Consider the following 20806-nt stretch of genomic DNA (forward strand, 5'->3'; position numbering starts at 1 on the left):
AATGATATTATTATAAATAATCAATTTGGATTCCAACCAGGAAAAAACACCCTGCATGCAGTAAATAACTTAATTGAAAAGATATGCAAAGCACTGGACCATAGGAGTAAAGTTTCTGGTATTTTCTGTGATCGTACTAAAGCTTTTGACTCTGTAAACCATGCCTTGCTTATCCACAAATTAGATAAATATGGGATTAAGGGCAATACTCTCAAATGGCTTTCATCATACCTGCAGAACAGAAAACAAAGTGTAACTATCACTTCAAATATGGTGGTGGAGTACTGTATCAAAAGGTGTGTCTTAAGGCTACATTTTGGGGCCAATCTTGTTCCTATTCTATATAAACAACTTATCCACAAACATCAATTCCCCATCAGTCCTGTTTGCAGATGATACTTCTGTTTTAATTAAAGGTGGTGATGCAGAAAAAATTCAGAGCTTCATTGTGAGCACACTGGATACCCTAAAAAATTGGTTCCAGTTAAATGGTTTGAAACTGAACATTGCAAAAAAATCGTGTGGTACATTTCCAAACCAAACACACAAAATGTGCAGAGCTTTAAATACAACACAATAATCAAGAAGAAGAATTTGACTCTGTCAGATTCCTATGACTAAATGTGGACAGGAACTTGAACTGAAACACACATATTGACTCCTTATCAAATACACTAAGCAGTTTTACATTTGCAATGCAAATACTTGCAAATTCTACTGATATGTACACATAAAAATAGCATACCATAGTTATTTTTAATCTGTCATTAGGTATGGTATAATTTTCTGGGGAAGTTCAAGTAGAGTATCTGGTATACAGAAACTTCAGAAAAAAAATTATCAGATACATGTACAGCACACAGAAAACAGAATCTTGTTGCCCATTATTCGACAACTGCAAATCCTAACTATACCCTTCACATACATTTACGAAATTATTATCTTCCTATACAGCAGACAAAAATTATTAGAGGAAAATCATTTTAACCCCACATAAAACACAAGAAATAAAAATAATTTTATGCTTGTCACACACAAATTGAATTATATGACCGAGCTCCACAGTATATTGGGAAGACAATATATAACAAATTAATGGGCAAAAACATATTTAATGTTAAGCCACAGATCCTAAAAATAAGATTCTGGAGGAGAAATGCTACTATTCAATAGGAGAATTTATAGATATATCTAAAACCACAGATGATGTGACTTACCGAACGAAAGTGCTGGCAGGTCGATAGACACACAAACAAACACAAACATACACACAAAATTCAAGCTTTCGCAACAAACTGTTGCCTCATCAGGAAAGAGGGAAGGAGAGCGAAAGACGAAAGGATGTGGGTTTTAAGGGAGAGGGTAAGGAGTCATTCCAATCCCGGGAGCGGAAAGACGTACCTCAGGGGGAAAAAAGGACAGGTGTGCACTCGCACACACACACACACATATCCATCCGCACATACACAGACACAAGCAGACATTTGTAAAGGCAAAGAGTTTGGGCAGAGATGTCAGTCGGGCGGAAGTAAAGAGGCAAATATGTTGAAAGACAGGTGAGGTATGAGCAGCGGCAAATTGAAATTAGCGGAGATTGAGGCCTGTCAGATAATGAGAAGAGAGGATATACTGAAGGGCCAGTTCCCATCTCCGGAGTTCTGACAGGTTGGTGTTAGTGGGAAGTATCCAGATAACCCGGACGGTGTAACACTGTGCCAAGATGTGCTGGCCGTGCACCAAGGCATGTTTAGCCACAGGGTGATCCTCATTTCCAACAAACACTGTCTGCCTGTGTCCATTCATGCATATGGACAGTTTGTTGCTGGTCATTCCCACATAGAAAGCTTCACAGTGTAGGCAGGTCAGTTGGTAAATCACGTGGGTGCTTTCACACGTGGCTCTGCCTTTGATCGTGTACACCTTCCGGGTTACAGGACTGGAGTAGGTGGTGGTGGGAGGGTGCATGGGACAGGTTTTAATCGGGGGCGGTTACGAGGGTAGGAGCCAGAGGGTAGGGAAGGTGGTTTGGGGATTTCACAGGGATGAACTAAGAGGTCACGCAGGTTAGGTGGATGGCGGAAAGACACTCTTGGTGGAGTGGGGAGGATTTCATGAAGGATGGATCTCATTTCAGGGCAGGATTTGAGGAAGTTGTATCCCTGCTGGAGAGCCACATTCAGAGTCTGATCCAGTCCCAGAAAGTATCCTGTCACAAGTGGGGCACTTTTGGGGTTCTTCTGTGCGAGGTTCTGGGTTTGGGGAGGTGAGGAAGTGGCTCTGGTTATTTGCTTCTGTACCAGGTCGGGAGGGTAGTTGCGGGATGCGAAAGCTGTTTTCAGGTTGTTGGTGTAATGGTTCAGGGATTCCGGACTGGAGCAGATTCATTTGTCATGAAGACCTAGGCTGTAGGGAAGGGACCGTTAGCTGTGGATTGGGTGGCAGTTGTCATAATGGAGGTACTGTTGCTTGTTGGTGGGTTTGATGTGGACGGACGTGTGAAGCTGGCCATTGGACAGGTGGGGGTCAGTGTCAAGGAAAGTGGCATGGGATTTTGAGTAGGACCAGGTGAATCTGATGGAACCAAAGGAGTTGAGGTTGGAGAGGAAATTCTGGAGTTCTTCTTCACTGTGAGTCCAGATCATGAAGACGTCATCAATAAATCTGTACCAAACTTTGGGTTGGCAGGCCTGGGTAACCAAGAAGGCTTCCTCTAAGCGACCCATGAATAGGTTGGCGTACGAGGGGGCCATCCTGGTGCCCATGGCTGTTCCCTTTAATTGTTGGTATGTCTGGCCTTACCCCCGGAAACCATCCTTGTAACCATTGATGCCACTTCCTTATACACAAATATTCCGCACGTCCAGGGCCTCGCTGCAGTGGAGCATTTCCTTTCATGCCGATCACCTGCCACCCTACCTAAAACCTCTTTCCTCATCACCTTAGCCAGCTTCATCCTGACCCACAACTTCTTCACTTTCGAAGGCCAGACATACCAACAATTAAAGGGAACAGCCATGGGCACCAGGATGGCCCCCTCGTACGCCAACCTATTCATGGGTCACTTAGAGGAAGCCCTCTTGGTTACCCAGCCTGCCAACCCAAAGTTTGGTACAGATTTATTGATGACATCTTCATGATCTGGACTCACAGTGAAGAAGAACTCCAGAATTTCCTCTCCAACCTCAACTCCTTTGGTTCCATCAGATTCACCTGGTCCTACTCAAAATCTCATGCCACTTTCCTTGACGTTGACCCCCACCTGTCCAATGGCCAGCTTCACACGTCTGTCCACATCAAACCCACCAACAAGCAACAGTACCTCCATTATGACAGCTGCCACCCATTCCACATCAAACGGTCCCTTCCCTACTGCCTAGGTCTTCGTGGCAAACGAATCTGCTCCGGTCCGGAATCCCTGAACCATTACACCAACAACCTGAAAACAGCTTTCGCATCCCGCAACTACCCTCCCGACCTGGTACAGAAGCAAATAACCAGAGCCACTTCCTCATCTCCCCAAACCCAGAACCTCGCACAGAAGAACCCCAAAAGTGCCCCACTTGTGACAGGATACTTTCCGGGACTGGATCAGACTCTGAATGTGGCTCTCCAGCAGGGATACAACTTCCTCAAATCCTGCCCTGAAATGAGATCCATCCTTCATGAAATCCTCCCCATTCCACCAAGAGTGTCTTTCCGCCGTCCACCTAACCTGAGTAACCTCTTAGTTCATCCCTGTGAAATCCCCAAACCACCTTCCCTACCCTCTGGCTCCTACCCTTGTAACCGCCCCCGATGTAAAACCTGTCCCACGCACCCTCCCACCACCACCTACTCCAGTCCTGTAACCCGGAAGGTGTACACGATCAAAGGCAGAGCCACGTGTGAAAGCACCCACGTGATTTACCAACTGACCTGCCTACACTGTGAAGCTTTCTATGTGGGAATGACCAGCAACAAACTGTCCATTCGCATGAATGGACACAGGCAGACAGTGTTTGTTGGTAATGAGGAACACCCTGTGGCTAAACATGCCTTGGTGCACGGTCAGCACATTTTGGCACAGTGTTACACCGTCCGGGTTATCTGGATACTTCCCACTAACACCAACCTGTCAGAACTCCAGAGATGGGAACTGGCCCTTCAGTATATCCTCTCTTCTCGTTATCTGCCAGGCCTCAATCTCCGCTAATTTCAATTTGCCGCTGCTCATACCTCACCTGTCTTTCAACATCTTTGCCTCTTTACTTCCGCCCGACTGACATCTCTGCCCAAACTCTTTGCCTTTACAAATGTCTGCTTGTGTCTGTGTATGTGCGGATGGATATGTGTGTGTGTGCGAGTGTATACCTGTCCTTTTTTCCCCCTAAGGTACGTCTTTCCGCTCCCGGGATTGGAATGACTCCTTACCCTCTCCCTTAAAACCCACATCCTTTCGTCTTTCCCTCTCCTTCCCTCTTTCCTGATGAGGCAACAGTTTGTTGTGAAAGCTTGAATTTCGTGTGTATGTTTTGTGTTTGTTTGTGTGTCTATCGACCTGCCAGTACTTTCGTTCGGTAAGTCACATCATCTGTGTTTTTAGATATATTTTTCCCACGTGGAATGTTTCCCTCTATTATATTCAATCATGAAGAATTTATAGAGGATGACATGATAATTTGAGCTAGGATAATTTAGTGTTAGGTTTTTAGATACTATTTTAATTATTTTTATTATTATTATCTCTGCCTTTTGTGCATATAAAACAAAATTGTATTATTATTATTATTATTATGTGATATCTAAAGATCGGATATAAAATGTAGACTGGCAATGGCAAGGAAAGCGTTTCTAAAGAAGAGAAATTTGTTAACATCGAGTATAGATTTAAGTGTCAGGACGTCATTTCTGAAAGTATTTGTATGGAGTGTAGCCATGTATGGAAGTGAAACATGGACGAGAAATAGTTTGGACAAGAAGAGAATAGAAGCTTTCGAAATGTGGTGCTACAGAAGAATGCTGAAGATTAGATGGGTAGATCACATAACTAATGATGAGGTATTGAATAGAATTGGGGAGAAGAGGAGTTTGTGGCACTTAACAAGAAGAAGGGACCAGTTGGTAGGACATGTTCTGAGGCATCAAGGGATCACAAATTTAGCATTGGAGGGCAGAGTGGAGGGTAAAAATCATAGAGGGAGACCAAGAGATGAATACACTAAGCAGATTCAGAAGGATGTAGGTTGCAGTAAGTACTGGGAGATGACGAAGCTTGCACAGGTTAGAGTAGCATGGAGAGCTGCATCAAACCAGTCTCAGGACTGAAGACCACAACAACAACAACAACATCTAATGATCAGCTTTCTATGTTTACAATAAATTTTACCAAACTTTTGATATGTCTCCTGTACCTGACTCAAATGCTTTTGATTATGTATGTTATGAGACTAGTGAGACTATCAGACTGAACTGGCAGATCTAGACTTCGATGGTACGGGCATGTGATGAGAATGGAGTCAACTAGAACAGCCAAAATAAATTTGGAAAGACAGGTGGATGAGAAAAGACCTCAAGAGAGACATTGAACCTGATGGATGGACTTGATCAAGACTGATCTAGTGACTGGAGGATGGACAGTGGATGATGTTCTCCATGAACAGGTGTATCTGGACAGGACAAGTGGAAGAGGCTCATTACCAGTACCCGGAAAACTGAAACTGTTGAATGATGATGGACGATGGATGGATGAGACTAATAAACCACAATTCACTCTGTTTCCAATATTATAATGAGTCACCCTCCTCTAACATTAACTTTTTGTATGGAAATAACCAATATCATATATACTATCAATTCTTACGTAGGTTAAAATTATCTCAGCTGTTTCACTAAAAGAATTCATATGATTTTGTATATGAATTATTATATTTCAGGCTAAAACGTATAAAAAAGAAAATAATGAGTTACAATTGATAAGTACTAACAATTAAAATTACTCTTCTTTCAAAAATAATTGCAATTTCAAAGTTTCTGGTATAAATAAATAAATACAAATACAAAATACAAATACTTATGATTCATATTATTCATTTCACAATCTAAGTCTATTTATTAAATTTATTCTGGCATTTATTTATAAAATAATGATATAATGTGGTGAAGATTCTTCTTTCATAAAGAATGTTTCTGAACTCTTTTGCTTTGTAGACTCTTTGGAATAATTTGAGTACTGCAGAATGTAAGTAGTAGTGGGCATGCCTCAGATGGAAGTATACGTTTTCATAAGTTTATCAACTACAATGTAATTATTGGCTTTTTGAATGTGGAAATTATAAAGTCAGTGTGATTTAGAAGAATGGGACAAAATAAAAATATATTTATAGCAAAAGCAATTCTTCATCAGTTATTTAGTGCAACAAGAACCCACAATGTTAAATCAAAATTTTCAGCAGTAAAAATGTACCCCTAGACAATATTTTGAGCCAGCAACAACAAGTTAATCTAGATAAGTAAAGAAGTTCTTCTTTTGTAATCTTACTCTGCTTGAAGTTTTCAAAATTTTTGCAAAGAATGAGGACTTAAATGGTGATGTGTGGGAGGGTAAGATTACAAGCACTATACAGCTTCTGTTCCACCAGTGCCCCCGCACTGTTTTTACTTCTCTCCTTATGCCCTCTGTAGTGTCCCTTTTGCAATATTCACCATTATCGAGGTGAAACGTACCCATGACCTAATACATGGTAAAGTGAACTGAAAGTGACCAACGAACGAAAGAAAAGTGACACTCGTGGTCTACAAGGACCAAACATTAAGTGGTGGTGGTGGTGGTGAGTGTTTAACGTCCCGTCGACAACGAGGTCATTAGAGACGGAGCGCAAGCTCGGGTTAGGGAAGGATTGGGAAGGAAATCGGCCGTGCCCTTTCAAAGGAACCATCCCGGCATTTGCCTGAAACGATTTAGGAAAATCACGGAAAACCTAAATCAGGATGGCTGGAGACGGGATTGAACCGTCGTCCTCCCGAATGCGAGTCCAGTGTGCTAACCACTGCGCCACCTCGCTCGGTAAACATTAAGTAGTGTGTTCCTTGTAGCCCAGGGGGGCCGTGTAGTGTCCCTTTTGCAATATTCACCATTATCGAGGTGAAACGTACACATGACCTAATACACGGTAAAGTGAACTGAAAGTGACCAACGAACGAAAGAAAAGTGACACTCGTGGTCTACAAGGACCAAACATTAAGTAGTGTGTTCCTTGTAGCCCAGGGGGCCGTGTAGTGTCCCTTTTGCAATATTCACCATTATCGAGGTGAAACGTACCCATGACCTAATACACAGTAAAGTGAACTGAAAGTGACCAACGAACGAAAGAAAAGTGACACTCGTGGTCTACAAGGATCAAACATTAAGTAGTTTGTTCCTTGTAGCCCAGGGGGCCGTGTAGTATCCCTTTTGCAATATTCACCATTATCGAGGTGAAACATAAATAAAAATGACTGTATGTGACTCAAAATGAATTACAAACATCGATTTATCTGCGATAGGTAATAACACTAACCGTAAAAATATACAATATAGATCGATAAATGCAGAAAAGACATTATTTTTATTGTATGAGATTATAATGTGATTATCTTTGTAAGAGTATAAAATACAATGCAATGCTCATTCTTCTGTCTAGTCTGTTTTGTTCTGTTCGTTCTGGTGTTAGCTGGAATAAGGTACGCAAGCTATTGTGCTGCGCTAGCATTTGTTTCTGTCGTAACGTAATTGCAAATATTTAATGGTGTAAACTGTGTCCTAGTAAGAATATATTAGTATAAAGTGATCTCTGTGTGTCATTTCAAGAACCTATGTCACATTTATCTTATGAAAAGAATATTTAATGAAAATTATTTAGCATGTTTCCAGCTGCTGTGGAGCGAGTAACAGTGATCTCTGACTGTTAACAATTAGCTGCCATTACACAGTACATTTAAAAATATTTTTTCACAGCACAATGTCTGATAGCTGGAGCGGAAGAAATTATGTTCTGTGATCACCAAGCCTTAAGCTTCCTATTAACCTGCAAACTATTACATGTCAGACTAACCCGTTGGGCATTAGTACTACAGGAATACAATTTAAAAATTATGTACATAAAAGGGAACAAAACGAAGAAAGAGAGAGATTGAGGGAAGAGAGGAATCAACAGCTAGTCAATCAGATAAGGAACAAAACGAAGAAAGAGAGAGATTGAGGGAAGAGAGGAATCACCAGCTAGTCAATCAGATAAGGGAATGAAATGAAGAAAGAGAAAAGGTCTTAATATAAAGTATAGGTACAATGTTCGAAAAGATACATTCAGAAATGACAGAAATAAAGAAAGCCCAAGTCGAACTGCCGAACATTGTAAGCAACATAGGACAAGATGTGCAAACGCTTCAGACGGCACACACAGTCATCCGGGACGAAGTAGAACAGCTTGCGAACCAAATGGATAATTTAGAAATGACACAAAAAGAAACCATAGAAACACATTTAAATGATCAAGCCCAGAAAGTAGAAAAAGTGTTCCATGACTGGCTCACTGAAAAAGAAAGCCAGATCACAGAACGTGTAGAAAGCAAAATACAGTCTGCTCTGCAAAAAGTAACTAACGGAGCAGCTGTATGTAAACAACCCACAGTAGACACGCTACCACTCGCAGGTGAAAAAAGGGAAGCGAGATACAAATTGCCAGTACTGCTGTGGAAGGAAGAAATGTCACACAGAATTGCTGAACTCGAGCCTGCACATTTGCAAATGCTTAACAACAACTGTGGTATGCCTGTTAGGAATGTGTACGATAATGAGAACATTACGTACAGTTCATACCATCAAAAAAGCAATTCGGAAAGAGAAAAAACACAATTTACAGGAAGCATTCCTATTCTTAACCCCATGGGGGCAGCTTCTACTTCCACAAGCAATAACATTGATGAAAGCTTAATAAAACACAGACAATTCCAAGTATTTAATGCGGAAAAGAAGACAGTGCATCCAGTAATCTTCATAAAAGGATTCCGAAATGTATTACCGAGTGCCTGGAATGAACGCCAAAAAAATCAATTCATAATCGCACATATACAAGGCGACGCTGCCTTATGGGCAAATGAAGTATAGAAAATTGCCATAGCCTGGCACAATTTGAAAAATCTTTTCTAGACAGATACTAGTCTAAGGCTATTCAAGAACGCCTGAGGACTGCCCGCAAATGTACAATCACAAACAGGGTACACTCCGTAAATATTTTGAAAAATATATCAACAAAACTAGATATTGGGATGACCCTATATCAGCCTGTGATGTGATCAGAATCTTAAAATTACGATTGCCCGGTTATATACGAGACAAATTAATAAATGTACCCGAAAATGACCTGGAACGGAACTTGTCTGTGCTGGACGAAATCGATCTCTCCCAGGAAGAAAATAGGATAAATAAAGACCGGGAGAACAGTAATGGTTCACCACGCAAGTGTAAAAATGGCAACAACAATTCCAATTTTGGAAGCCACGAAAATGGAAAGGAAGATCAATCCGCAGAACAAAACAGGAAGAACGGAAACGGTCAACCATCTTACAATCAAAAACGTAGGTGGGAAGATAGAGGACATCCCGGCTACAGTAACACTAATAATAATTACAATAACAAACATCAAAATGAAGGTCAATGGCCGCAACAAAGCTGTAGTACCAACAACCACACTTACCCGGTGCAGTGGATGCAAACTTCTATGCCACCACCACCGCCTCCTAGCGGTAACCAGTACCAGTGTGACAATAGGAATTCTATGCAGAATACTAATGCAGTACCACAAACATGGACAGACTCAAATAGCAGTGTAAGGATAGTAGAAATGCCCACTGATGGAAACCACCATAGTTCAAGACCGTCAAACAAACAACGGCCACAATAAGCTCCCAACTGATGGTCGACGAAAAAACAGGGGGCACACCTATAAACAATACGCAAGATAATATATTATTACTGAGGTACCAAGATGGAAACAGCACACAACAGGATTTACTTATGGAATCAAACCAATGTAACAAAAAAGAAATAACTGAAGTACAAACCATCATAAAAGCTAGGAGTAATGAATTGCCAGTAGAAATATACATAGATACAGGTGCCACTACTAATGTTATGAGCTATGATCTATTCAAAACCTTGAGCCTAAACCGCAACTTACCGACATTTCCTGTACAAAACTGCTGTGCCATTGGAACCATGGGAGCACAAGCACAAAACGTTCAGTATCAGGTGCTGGTAGATTTTTGCCTAGGGGAAGATAACGTAAAATGTATCTTTCTCGTAGTCAAAGGATTGAGAGTAACCTGCATCCTGTGGGGAGGTTTCCTGAGCAAGAAGAAAGCAAAAAGTGATTTCTGCAGCGGGAAGATCTCCCTACTGAATGAAAATAAGCAGATTGTACTGGATTTAACACGACCAGTAAGTACAGCCGGTAAAGATTACCCGAGCGTACGAGTAAAAAGTGAAGAGATGCCCATATTTCAATTAAGCAGCGATTTAAGGGGCCAGGGAGAATATTATTCTGATGTAGCTCACAACAAAACGCTTCGCTGGACTGAAACCCTTAACAATAAAGGACAAGAATCAAGTTATCTAACTGAATCCCAACGAAAGCAGCTCGCACAGTTATTGAATAACTACAATGATGTTTTCTCTGAAAAACCTGGAATCATCAAAGGGTATATGTATAATATAGATGTGTTTCCCCACGTGATATTCTGCCAAGCATCATATTCAGTACCGTGGACGAAAAGGGAGGCAGTTAACAAAGAAATACAAAAAATGCTGCAATGGGGTATAATAGAACCATCGCTTTCACCGTACAGCAGTCCGCTGGTAGTTGTAGCCAAGCCAGATGGAAAAATCAGGCTTGTCCTAGACGCCAGGGACATTAATAAAATTATAGTACCTGTTAGGATGAGACCGGTGAATTTAGAAGAACAAATACATGCAAAATTTGATCTGGTACACGCATTACGCGTGGCGACATGTAGGAATACAGAAGTGTGTAGCAATAATACAAAGATATTGTCACATCCCGAATAGTAAACGTGTGGTCCAAAAGATATTACAAACGTGTGATGTTTGTCAGGAAGCTAAAGCCAACAATAGAAGCAACAAAACAGAACTGCATCCAATTATTCTGATACAACCACTTCAAATTGTGTCAATGGACATCACAGGACCATTACCTACGGCTTGCAGTGGAATGAAATATATATTAGCTGTTTACAATACCTTTACTAAGTATGTGAAATTGTTTCCAATGAAAACCACTACTGCCAAACAGATGATACAACACATATCAAAAGAATTCATACCGAAAACAGGAAAACCACTAAACGTTCTAACAGACAATGCTAGATATTTCACTGGTCAACTGTGGAAGGAGTTTCTACGTGACCAAAACATAAAGCATATATTAGTTGCACATTTCCACCCAGAAGCAAGTCCCGTAGAGAGAATTTTTCGGGAACTCAACAGATTTATCCGAACATATACTCATCAGCAACATACAAAGTGGCCGGAATTGTTACCCGTCTTTGAAAATATACACAACAATCTACCTCATCCAGCTACCGGATACACTCCCAGTGAGTTATTATTTAGTACTGCAGAACTAAATGAATGGATCACGCCGCTACCAAAATTGCTGCGCACAGATAAAAGGCAAGAGGATAAAATAAAGGACGCCATCAGCAACATGACGAGCTGCGCTAGTCAACGAAAGAGCTGATATGACAAGTCAATAAAACGGACAGTCCCATATCAGATAAACGACTTAGTTTTGATAAGAAACCATCCTAAGTCGTCACTCATAACAAAGAAGAACAAGAAATGGCAAATGCTGTATAATGGACCTTTTAAAATTATACAAATACCACATGGTTGTAGCTACCTTATAGCTGATGTGATGAGCGGGAAGATCAAAGGATTATATCCCTATAAGGACTTAAAGAAATTTGTGGTACCTGACAATAGGATATGAATGGTTTACTGTATTTTTGTGTAATATGTAGGTTTTGCACAGACTTCAATATATAATTTTGTGTAGTTGTAAGAATTTGATGTTTTGTTTGTGCATAGTATGTAAGATGTTTGGTCTTTATGTCAAGGAATGATTTATACATCAGCCTTCAAAAATGAGTAAAAAGAAGCTAAAGGACCATCAGTCCAATGATAGTATTTGTTTAGAAACATAATCAGTAAGTGTAAGATGTTTTTCAGTGGTTATTAGAGTTAGTAACTATAAATTTTATCATGCTGTGTGATAAATGTTTATTTAAAGAATGCACTAAATATTCTAATCTGTCACATGTAAAATGAACAGAAAGGTGTATGCAAAAGACTGTGCACATACACTGTGACATCTGTGATGCTGTGCTTTGACCTTAAAAGAGAAAGTATAAGCATCTAGCCACAATATTTGAGATTAAATGAGAGCTCCACTTTAGAGCCTGTTTTTGACAGTTGCAAACCTTTTATAGGATACGCGATTACGCTAACAGCTTATGGAGCAAGCACATGCGCAGCGGTCCTAATCCCCAAATGAATATACTCTATGACAAATTTATTAATGCTCAAATATAAAAGTATTGCAAGTCAGGCCAGAATCCGTTGCATGTATGATGTAACACTTAATTGTATGCAATAACAGAACAAAAGTGCTTTTGATCTGTGAAATTTCATTGTAACATATTGTGTAAATGAACAGACATCTGTGTCACTATGTGTTATATAAAAAAAACAGTAATCATGTAATACAATTGTATCAAAGTCATGCTGTAAGCAATACTAACAGGAACTATAAGAGTGTGTTGGTATTCGCGGAGGAAGGGTGAACTTTGAGAACTGTATTAGTGATCAACTTGGACAGTGAACACTTATGTGCTGTACAACTGAAAAAATGCGAGGTACAAACATTAACAAAACATATCTGTGTGCAGTGATCGAAAACACAAAACTGTGATCAGTGTGTGTTCGAAACTGTACAGACAACATTTTTAGTTTGAACGCTACCTCCTGTGCACCAACAATTAATATAACATCACGGACCACGTAGTAAGATGTTACTGCAACAGCAACTACGGTGGAACGCTGTCAAACAAAAACTGTGAAACATAAATATTCCATACGAAGTGATGACAACAGAGATGTGCAGTGCTTACTTCAGCATCAAATCTCCTGCATCATTCAGCACCAGTATGTGCAAACAAACACGAAAATACCAAGTAACTGAGCTTGTGCGTTGATGATGCAATAATGTTCACTAATCAGTTCTTACCCACAGCCATAACATCTTACAATATCCGTTCTATAACATATGTGCATTTGTTTCATGATTTGCACGAGTCAACATCCTCTCCCGTCCTGAAAACTTTAATGAGCGGTGCGCAACAATGCAGACGCACCACGCAGACAAAATAACGTCGATCCGTACTCCACATCCTGACTGCTGGCTACGGACAAGATAGAAGACAACAGTTTCCAGCAGACGCTCCATGGCAACGGGCACGAGGCATCGCGGTAGCGACATACAGCGCCAACCACACCACACGACGAGAAAAGTGCCGACCAAAATACAAAAAAAAAAAAAAACCCTCACAATATTACCAACACAATATAAAAAATTTGATGAACACTTTCATATAAAAACTATATGTTTGTTTCTTTTTCAGAAAATTTTATATTTGATGTAAATTCTTGTAATACCAAAACATGTAGAACCAACTTAAGTAAGTAACACAAAGCGTTAAATCTATCAGCTCTGCCGAGGTTTTTCGGGGGTTTCCCTGCGGCCCTCGTCCAAATGGAAGAGCTTGTTATAATACAACTGTCCCCAGCCATGTTATGTAAAAAGACTCAAAATGAATATGTACCCATGACCTAATACACGGTAAAGTGAACTGAAAGTGACCAACGAACGAAAGAAAAGTGACACTCGTGGTCTACAAGGACCAAACATTAAGTAGTGTGTTCCTTGTAGCCCAGGGGGCCGTGTAGTGTCCCTTTCGCAATATTCACCATTATCGAGGTGAAACGTACCCATGACCTAATACACGGTAAAGTGAACTGAAAGTGACCAAGGAACGAAAGAAAAGTGACACTCGTGGTCTACAAGGACCAAACATTAAGTAGTTTGTTCCTTGTAGCCCAGGGGGCCGTGTAGTGTCCCTTTTGCAATATTCACCATTATCGAGGTGAAACATAAATAAAAATGACTGTATGTGACTCAAAATGAATTACAAACATCGATTTATCTGCGAAAGGTAATAACACTAACCGTAAAAATATACAATATAGATCGATAAATGCAGAAAGGACATTATTTTTATTGTATGAGATTATAATGTGATTATCTTTGTAAGAGTATAAAATACAATGCAATGCTCATTCTTCTGTCTAGTCTGTTTTGTTCTGTTCACTCTGGTGTTAGCTGGAATAAGGTACGCAAGCTATTGTGCTGCACTAGCATTTGTTTCTGTCGTAACGTAATTGCAAATATTTAATGGTGTAAACTGTGTCCTAGTAAGAATATATTAGTATAAAGTGATCTCCGTGTGTTATTTCAAGAACCTACGTCACATTTATCTTATGAAAAGAATATTTAATGAAAATTATTTAGCATATTTCCAGCTGCTACGAAGCGAGTAACAGTGATCTCTGATTGTTAACAATTAGCCACCATTACGCGGTACATTTAAAAATATTTTTTCACAGCACAATGTCTGATTGCCGGAGCAGAAGAAATTATGTAAAAATATTCAGTGAGATTAATGGAAGTAATCCAGTGAAATAATTTTATTAAAACTTGTCTATTTTCTATGATAGTGAACTGGAGCTGAGTAATACTACGCTATTGCATTTACAGTAATTTGTAGGGTGCCTGGCGCTCAATAAAACCAGATATAATACGTAATTGGCAACCTACGAAATTCATTATTTTGCTTATTATATCTCTTTTGTATTTTTTTGAAAGCTAAAAGTAAAAACTAGCTCCACCTAAAATCAGTAACAGATCACGATAAATCAAAGGACAAACAAATTTACTAGGAGAGTGTTTCCTCTAAATAAATAGTTACATTATTTTTTTTAAGAGATATAATACCTCCCACTCACCCCTCCCCTCTGTCCCCTCTGTCTAACCTCCTGACTCCACGTAGCTGCCCTACCATCTCCCCACCTTACTTGTCCTAGTAAGTTCCCACCCATATCCTACTATCGCCCCCCCCCCCTTCACCTATCCCATCCTGTGTGTGTGTGTGTGTGTGTGTGTGTGTGTGTGTGTGTTCTCTAATTCAGAAGAAGGCCTTTTGATCAAAAGCTTACTTGTCTAGCAGTCTTTTTGTTGTTCCTGTTGCAACTCAGCACCTTCACTATAAGGTAAGTAGCATCTATCCTTTTCATAATATCGTCATCATTTCATCCTGGATTTTCCATTGTTCAATTTTGGCTAACATCTTTTCTTCCATCCTGACCGAGTTTTGTTTTCACTTGTATCAGTTTCCTAATGCATTATTTTACTCTGTTTCCATCTTTTTTCTTTGTTTTATTTCCTGTGTTTTACCTTTCGCCTTCCAAACTGCACCATATGCTGTGACTTGCAAAGCACACTGTTCCAGCTGTCTCGTCCATGCACAACACATGGCTACATGAGCATGCTAATTGCTGGTGCAGCATCTCAAATGCCCATTACTCCTGCCAACATCATTCATCCTTGAAATTTATCACTCTTCCTGGATCACTCCTGCAAATTTTTGTGTTATTTTCCATACTTTCCTGTGCCACATGACCTTCTACCTCATCTTACTAAACCCACCTCAACCCACAGTCTTGCTCCTCTCACACATACTAACCTGATATATTCTAATCACAACTGCTATTCCACTACTTCAGACATCTGCCCCTTGACCTGCAACCCACATTTCAGCCTACTCCCTCAACGGGTTTGTCAGCTGGGAGGGGATGTGGGGTAGGTTTGGACGCTATTGTAGAGGTGGTGGATAGTGGTAGGTACCAAGGTGGAAATAGGAGGTGAACAGGTTGGGAAGTTTTATGAGGTGACATTGTGCATGGTTCTCTAGTTCCTGGAGAACAACAGTTCCAATGGATACAGGAATTTGGGACTGCACAACTGGAGAATTTTACAGTTGGAGAGGAGAGATTGCAAGGATGTTTGGGATTGATGTACATGATTTTTTCAGGACTATGTTGATGAGAGCTAAGGTCTGGCACAATCAGAAGAGATGAAGGATTATCTGGCAGAAAGACTCTACCAGCTGCCAGATTGGTCCACCTCTACAAATCCTGCAACAGTGTCCCCATTCTAGAAGTCCAGCAGGATCTCCAGTCTCTCCACAAGTCCTTAGTCACATCACAGAACTGCTATCTGGAGTACATCTCTTTCCTCAGCACTACAACTCTGTGCGCTCCCAGCTTGTACATGCTTCCTAATGTTTTAAACCCAACTACCTAGGACAATCCATTGTGGCCAGTTACTGTGGCCCCACTGACAGAATCTCTGCTTTCAGGGAATTTCACAGACCATAATTACCATCCCAACTTTTCACAGCAACTGATCTACCATGCCTTATCTCTCCAGTCACCCACCACCTCTCAAAGTCTCACCTTCTGGCCACAGAGGAGCATGCCCCTCATTAATCAGTACCACTCAGGACTGAAGCAACTGAATCACATTCTCCACCAGGCATCAACTACCTCTCACTGCACTCTGAAGAGTGGAATGTCCTATGCATTACCTTCCCTCTACAGTGGTATTTCACCAACCACCAAACCGACACAATATCGTTGTCTGTCCCTACTCAATGTCTCTCCCAACCCCTTCCCTCATGGCTCATATGCCTGTAATAGCTCGAGCTGCTAGACCTGTCCCTTACATCCTCCCACCAGCACTTACTCCAGTATCGTCAGAAGCATCACCTATCCCTTCAAAGATAGGGCTACCTGTGAAACCAGCCATGTTATTTGCAAGTTAAGCTGCAACCACTGTGGTGTGTTCTAAATGAGCATTACAACCAACAATATGTCTGTCCACATGAATGGCCACTGAAAAACTGTGGCCAAGAAACAGTTGTACCACGCAGTTGCTGAGCACACTTGCCAACATACTGTTCTTTGTTTCATTGATTGTTTCACAGCTTGTGCCATGTGAATCCTTCCTACCAAAACCAGTGTTTCTGTATTATACTGTTGGGAATTCTCTCTCTCATCCATCCATCATCCATCATCATTCAACAGTTTCAGTTTTCCGGGTAATGGTAATGAGCCTTTTCCACTTCATCCTGTCCAGATACCCCTGTCCATGGAGAACATCATCCATTGTCCATCCTCTGGTCACTAGATCAGTCTTGATCAAGTCCATCCATCAGGTTCAAGGTCTCTCTTGAGGTCTTTTCTCATCCACCTGTCTTTCCAAATTTATTTTGGCTGTTCTAGTTGACTCCATTCTCATCACATGCCCATACCATCAAAGTCTAGGTGTGCCAATTCAGTCTGATAGTCTCACTAGCCTCATAACATACTGAATCAAAAGCATTTGATTCAGGTACAGGAGACACATCAAAAGTTTGGTAAAATTTACTGTAAACATAGAAAGCTGATCTTTAGATACCGCATCATAACACTAATATAATTTTGTTTTATATGCACAAATGTATCCTAAATTCTCATAACCTTCCTGGCCTCAATCTTTAATAGTCACTGTCCTTCACTCACCTACCTCCTTCTCCATTCCCTCTCCAGCATTACACAGCCTACTATTCCACCAACATACCAACAATCTTTCTACTTCTTTCCTTTTCCACTCCCTCCCACCTGCTAAAATCTCAACTGCACCTAGCTGCCCTACCCTCTCCCTACTTCATGCTTTTATGTTCCTACAAGCAGCACTTTCTGTCCCCAGTCCTTCCCAGCTAGCCCTTCTCCACCCCAGCCTCCCCTTACCACCTCCATCCTGACAGCTTCTCCCATCATGCACTACTGCTCGCAGTCTGGCCTTGGCAGCCAGAGACAATGATCATGAGTGGGTGAGTTGTGTTTGTGTGAATATGTGTGTATTAGACAACTGTATTAGGGGCCAAATACTTTTCTTACACAAAGCTACGTGCCTAGGTATAGCCTAATTGGTGTAGCTGGGAAGTGACTTGATTGCTACCTTTCTAATAGAAAGCAGAAAGTTGTATTGGACCATCAAAAAAGTATCACACCTTCTTGAGAATGGACTATCATTACATGTGGGGTGCCTCAGAGCTCACTTCTGAGTCTCCCACTTTTGTTAATTTTATTAATGATCTGCCTCTTTGTGCACAATATTGTAAATTCACCACTTTCGCTGATGACGCTATGGGACTTATTGATAATTTATTTGAAAGCAGCTGGAAATCACCCTGGGACTTATTGATAACTTGGTGTAGCAGGGAAGTGGCTTGGTTAGTAGCTTTCTAATAAAAAGCAGAAAGTTCTACTGGACAGTCAAAAAGATATCTCACCTTCTTGACCGAGTGAGGTGGCGCAGTGGTTAGCACACTGGACTCGCATTCGGGAGGACGATGGTTCAATCCCATCTCCCGCCATCCTGATTTAGGTTTTCCGTGATTTCCCTAAATTGTTTCAGGCAAATTCCGGGATGGTTCCTTTGAAAGGGCACGGCCGATTTCCTTCCCAATCCTTACCTAACCCGAGCTTGCGCTCCGTCTCTAATGACCTCGTTGTCGACGGGACGTTAAACACTAACCACCACCACCATCACCTTCTTGAGAATGGAGAAGCATTACATGTGGGGTGCCTCAGGGCTCACTTCTGAGTCTCCCACTTTTGTTATTTTTATTAATGATCTACCTCTTTGTGCACAATATTGTGAATTCACCACTTTTGTTGATGACACTATGGGACTTATTGATAACTTATTTGAAAGCAGCTGGAAATCACCCAGGGACTTACTGATAACTTATTTGAAAGCAGATGGAAATCACCCAGAATACTGTGAAACAAATGGTGGCAGCTGTAAATCAGTGTATTGGAAGAGCTCCAGAAAGTCATGTACCTGTGGTACTAGTACCAAAAGTAAATCAAGTACTACCCTCCCCTGTGGATATTGTCTTCTCTGCAGAAAGTACAGGATCTGTCATTATTCATCCACTTGATTGCAAGTAGCATTTCAGTGCTAGATCTAGGCATCCTGTACAGTGTGGATGGGATCCAGGGTAGGACTCAGGTTGTTATACTGGTCCCCCAAAGTAACAAGTCTGAGATGCTGTCTTCCACTGAAACTAAAACTGAATCAGTGGGACTCACTTCACCTGTTTTGGGGAAACCTGTTGCGTCCAGTGTCAAAAGCTGGCAAATGCTAAATTCTAGGGATCTATTAAACTTCAGCAGTTCAAATATACAGCAAATGATTGTACACCTCAGAGAAATGGCATTGAGGGACAGGTAAGGACACCACATGTAGGCCTGGAGGCCTCATTCAACATGTTGAAAAGTCTATTCCAGCAGCCGTTGAGGGAACAGGGTGCAACCAACTGCAGATGTGGTGCATATTGGAACAAACAGTGCTTGTTGTCTGGGCATCATTCCAGTGACTGGCAGAGAAGATTGAGAAGACCAGCTTCATGACTGGAGTTTCAACGAAGCTCATAACTGGCTGCATTGTCCCCAGAACGGATCACGTCCCCTTAGTTCTGGGTTGAGTGGAAGGACTAAACCAGAGACTTTGAAAGTTCTGTGACAAGCTAGGTGGTGAATTCCTGAACTTGTGCCATATGTTTATATGTTTATTTATTAGCCGTTCAGCATGTTTGACATACAGTTGGCTTCATCAAAATACATTTTAAGTATAGTTGTTACTAATTTTTACATTATACATTATGCATACATATACATACATCTTTTTAGTAGTTAGCAATTTTTACATTTTACTCACATCATCATTTTACATATACATAAATACATATAAGTACATAAACTTCTTACTAATCAGACAGTTTCAGCAATAATCATTAAACAGTTTACATTCAAGAATTAACTATATGGTTTTCCACATTTAGTTGATGATAGTTACATTATTTGATTGTTTATACATTCTTTTCAAATTAGTTCTAAGATATTCCTCAATTGAGTAATATGCTTCATTTTTGAGCCATGTTTCTAATACCTCCTTAAATTTAAATTGGGCGAGGGTTTTGATGGATTGTGGCAGTTTATTATATAACTTTAGACTTAGGTGTTTGTGACTGTTGTGTGTCAGTGACAGCCTAGAATACGGTATATCAAGCATGCAGTTGTTTCGAGTGCTGTGCAAATGTAAATTCTTTCTGTGTTTAAATTTTTGTATATTTTCTTTTACATATATTAAGCAGTTATACATATAGAAACTTGGGAGTGTCATTATGTTTAATACACTGAAGTGCTCCTTACAGCTTTCTCTTGGACCCAATCCTTGTATATATGTAACTGGTTCTTTTTTTTTTTTTAAATACACAGTTTGTGCCTGGTGAATTACCCAATAACAGAATCCCATTTTGTAGCTGTGACTGTAAGAATGCATAGTAGCCAAGCATCAATAAAATTTTGCTGACAGAATTTCTTAGTTAATACAGCAGGAATATTATGTGTGCAAGTTTGCCTGTCAGATAGCTTATATGGTCATCCCATGAGAGCCTTTGGTCGATTTTTAGTCCCAGTAGTTTGACACTGTAATTCCCTGCTTTCCATACCTTCAGATTAAAATAAATTTTGTGATGTTTATACATA

The sequence above is a fragment of the Schistocerca americana genome, chromosome 4 (genome assembly GCF_021461395.2).
Source record: "Schistocerca americana isolate TAMUIC-IGC-003095 chromosome 4, iqSchAmer2.1, whole genome shotgun sequence".
Taxonomy (NCBI): Eukaryota; Metazoa; Arthropoda; class Insecta; order Orthoptera; family Acrididae; genus Schistocerca; species Schistocerca americana.